The sequence below is a fragment of the Oncorhynchus masou genome, chromosome 1, assembly GCF_036934945.1.
Source record: "Oncorhynchus masou masou isolate Uvic2021 chromosome 1, UVic_Omas_1.1, whole genome shotgun sequence".
In the NCBI taxonomy this organism is placed as follows: domain Eukaryota; kingdom Metazoa; phylum Chordata; class Actinopteri; order Salmoniformes; family Salmonidae; genus Oncorhynchus; species Oncorhynchus masou.
This window is the reverse complement of record NC_088212.1, coordinates 5,341,024-5,345,606: the sequence shown is the minus strand read 5'-3', so window position 1 is coordinate 5,345,606 and position 4,583 is coordinate 5,341,024. Positions and strand designations below refer to the sequence as shown.

The 4,583-nt window shown below is 48.3% G+C and overlaps 1 pseudogene; it reads left to right on the top strand.

The window, feature by feature from the left end:
* The first annotated feature begins 1,096 nt into the window (after window positions 1-1,096).
* LOC135505882 (granzyme A-like) lies at window positions 1,097-3,799 on the top strand (annotated as a pseudogene).
* The last annotated feature ends 784 nt before the right edge of the window (window positions 3,800-4,583 follow it).

Here is a 4,583-nt window from a genome sequence, read left to right as displayed (position 1 = left end):
GGGATGGGGGTACTGGAGGACCAGGGATGGGGGTACTGGACGACCAGGGTTGAGTGTATTGGAAGACCAGGGATGGGGGTACTGGAGGACCAGGGATGGGGGTACTGGAGGACCAGGATTGAGTGTATTGGAAGACTAGGGATGGGGGTACTGGAGGACCAGGGATGGAGGTACTGGACGACCAGGGTTGAGTGTATTGGAAGACCAGGGATGGGGGTACTGGAGGACCAGGGTTGAGTGTATTGGAAGAACAGGGATGGGGGTACTGGAAGACCAGGGATGGGGGTACTGGAGGACCAGGGATGGGGGTACTGGAGGACCAGGGATGGGGGTACTGGAGGACCAGGGTTGAGTATATTGGAGGACCAGGGTTGAGTGTATTGGAGGACCAGGGTTGAGTGTATTGGAAGACCAGGGTTGTGGGTATTGGAGGACCAGGGTTGTGGGTATTGGAGGACCAGGGTTGTGGGTATTGGAAGACCAGGGTTGTGGGTATTGGAGGACCAGGGTTGTGGGTATTGGAGGACCAGGGTTGTGGGTATTGGAGGACCAGGGTTGTGGGTATTGGAAGACCAGGGTTGTGGGTATTGGAGGACCAGGGATGGGGGTACTGGAGGACCAGGGACGGGGGTACTGGAGGACCAGGGATGGGGGTACTGGAAGACCAGGGATGGGGGTACTGGAGGACCAGGGATGGGGGTACTGGAGGACCAGGGATGGGGGTACTGGAGGACCAGGGATGGGGGTACTGGAGGACCAGGGATGGGGTACTGGAGGACCAGGGACGGGGGTACTAGAGGACCAGGGATGGGGGTACTGGAAGACCAGGGATGGGGGTACTGGAGGACCAGGGATGGGGTACTGGAGGACCAGGGATGGGTGTACTGGAGGACCAGGGATGTGGGTAATGGAGGACCAGGGATAGGGATACTGGAGGACCAGGGATGGGGGTACTGGAGGACCAGGGATGGGGGTACTGGAGGACCAGGGATGGGGGTATTGGAGGACCAGGGATGGGGGTACTGGAGGACCAGGGATGGGGGTATTGGAGGACCAGGGATGGGGGTATGTATGTATGTACCATGACCTCATCAACATGCCTCCATTCTTCACTGATCCACTTCAAAGGTCTAGTCTGTGGAGGATCATCAACGAGTCAGGGGTCCTGACTGCAGCCCACTGTAAAGTACGGACGAGATGGTTTTCACACAGGTAGGTTGTCACAGTACCAAATGTTTTTGTTGTGTATATTTGTGTAAATAACTAATTAACGTAATAAAAACAAATTAAAATATGACTACTGAAATGAATCAAGTCAATTTCATTGTGCTGAATAGGTCATGTTTTATTTTGTAGTGTTGTTGTATTGCATTGTACCTGACTGTGCCAGTGTAGGGGCGGCAGGGTAGCCTAGTGGTTAGAGCGTTGGACTAGTAACCGGAAGGTTGCCAGTTCAAACCCCCAAGCTAACAAGGTTTTTCTTCCCCTGAACAAGGCAGTTCACCCACTGTTCCTAGGCCGTCATTGAAAATAAGGATTTGTTCTTAACTGCCTAGTTAAATAAAGGTAAAATAAAAAACATCCAACACGTCGTTTCAAATAATCTGATTCTGGATGTTGTCTTTTAGAATCAAGAATGTCAATCTGGGTGTCCACTCGGTGAAGAATGAAGCGAAGGCTTCCAGACAGCTCGTAGCCGTGAAGAAGCATGTTCCTCATCCCGACTACAATGTTGCAGAGTTACGCCACGATATCATGCTGATAAAGGTCAGGCTAAATACAAAACAAGGATTATATTATATTATTGTAATAAAGAACATGATAACAGCACGATAACGTATTAAATACTTTCTAAATTTAAAAATACAAACTAGATTTTTTCCCCAGATGTTTGTGAAAGCAAAGACACGGTGGAATGCATTTTTTTTTAACGTTACAATACCACTTGTTACAGTAATTATTGTGTTACAATACAACTTGTTACAGTAATTATTGTGTTACAATACAAATCTAATAAAATCACATTTATTTATATAGCCCTTCGTACATCAGCTGATAGCTCAAAGTGCTGTACAGAAACCCAGCCTAAAACCCCAAACAGCAAGCAATGCAGGTGTAGAAGCACGGTGGCTATGAAAAACTCCCCAGAAAGACCAAAACCTAGAGAGGAACCAGGCTATGTGGGGTGGCCAGTCCTCTTCTGGCTGTGCCGGGTGGAGGTTATAACAGAACATGGCCAAGATGTTCAAATGTTCATAAATGACCAGCATGGTCGAATAATAATAAGGCAGAACAGTTGAAACTGGAGCAGCAGCACGGTCTGCGGCCTGGGGACAGCAAGGAGTCATCATGTCAGGTAGTCCTGGGACATGTTCCTAGGGCTCAGGTCAGTTGAAACTGGAGCAGCAGCACGGCCAGGTGGACTGGGGACATGGAGTCATCATGTCAGGTATTCCTGGGGCATGGTCCTAGGGCTCAGGTCCTCGAGAGAGAGAAAGAAAGAGAGAAGGAGAGAATTAGAGAACGCACACTTAGATTCACACAGGACACTGAATAGGACAGGAGAAGTACTCCAGATATAACAAAATGACCTTGCCCCCGACACATAAACTACTGCAGCATAAATACTTGGAGGCTGAGACGGGAGGGGTCAGGAACACTGTGGCCCTATCCGAGGACAACCCCAGACAGGGCCAAACAGGAAGGATATAACCCCACCCACTTTGCCAAAGCACAGCCTCACACCACTAGAGGGATATCTTCAACCACCAACTTACCATCCTGAGACAAGGCTGAGTATAGCCCACAAAGATCTCCGCCACGGCACAACCCAGAGGGTGCCAGCCAGGCAGGGATGACCACATCAGTGAATCAACCCACTCAGGTGATGCACCCCTTCCAGGGACGGCATGAGAGAGCCCCAGTAAAGCCAGTGACTCAGCCCTTGTAATAGGGTTAGAGCAGAGAATCCCAGTGGAAAGGGGAACCGGCCAGGCAGAGACAGCAAGGGCGGTTCGTTTATCAGAGCCTTTCCGTTCACCTTCCCACTCCTGGTCAGACTACACTCAATCATATGACCCTGAGAAGATGAGTCTTCAGTAAAGACTTAAAGGTTGAGACCAAGGTGCGTTATTATTGTGTTACAATACAACATATTACAGTAATTATTGTGTTACAATACAGCGCATTACAGTAATTATTGGGTAATTACTGTATTTCCAACACAATTCCAGGAAGGTAAGGATGTTTTTGATAAGGTCAAGGTCCATTTTGCACCCCCCTGCTTATGTCCCTTGGTTTCCTCCAGCTGAAGAAACCAGTGAAGCTGACCGACACCGTGAAAGTCATGGATCAACCCAAAGCCTGCATCGGGTGTCCCGGCTGGGACACGGTGCTTTGCGGCCGGATGGGGGCACACGAAGGAGAATGGTGACCAGTCTGATGTCCTGCTGTCTGTCAATGTCACCGTGATCGATAGGAAGATGTGTAACTCACCTGATTACTACAACTTCTCCCCTGTCATCACCGGAGGAATGCTGTGTGCTGGTTACGGACAAGATAGAGCTGGCACTTGTCAGGTGTGCGCGTGTGTGCGCGTGTGTGTGTGTGTGTGAGTAATCAACATGCATTGTCTGTGTGTTTTCAGGGAGACTCTGGTGGCCCGTTGGTGTGTAGAGATGCACTAAGGGGAGTGGTGTCGTTTGCTGGAGGATGTGGTCGTGTCAACAGACCTACAGTCTACACATTCATATCTAAATACACTGACTGGATCACTAAAACCATCCAAACCTCTGGCTGATTTTTACATAGCCAAACTTCTGTTCATTCTAAAATAAATGCTTATTGACATATAGTCGAATTCATATTTTGTTGGTGGAGGCTGGAGAACATGACATTTCTTTCTCTTTTAAATTATTTTATTACTATTGTTCAAAAATACATGTAGCACATAATTAAAAGAGCAGATTGTGCACGGTAGAACCCTGTGTATGTATAACATTGTTCTCTGTGCACGGTAGAACCCTGTGGATGTATAACACTGTTCTCTGTGCACGGTAGAACCCTGTGGATGAATAACACTGTTCTCTGTGCACGGTAGAACCCTGTGGATGAATAACATTGTTCTCTGTGCACGGTAGAACCCTGTGGATGTATAACACTGTTCTCTGTGCACGGTAGAACCCTGTGGATGTATAACACTGTTCTCTGTGCACGGTAGAACCCTGTGGATGAATAACACTGTTCTCTGTGCACGGTAGAACCCTGTGGATGTATAACACTGTTCTCTGTGCATGGTAGAACCCTGTGGATGAATAACATTGTTCTCTGTGCACGGTAGAACCCTGTGCATGTATAACATTGTTCTCTGTGCACGGTAGAACCCTGTGGATGTATAACACTGTTCTCTGTGCACGGTAGAACCCTGTGGATGAATAACATTGTTCTCTGTGCACGGTAGAACCCTGTGGATGTATAACACTGTTCTCTGTGCACGGTAGAACCCTGTGGATGTATAACACTGTTCTCTGTGCACGGTAGAACCCTGTGGATGTATAACATTGTTCTCTGTGCACGGTAGAACC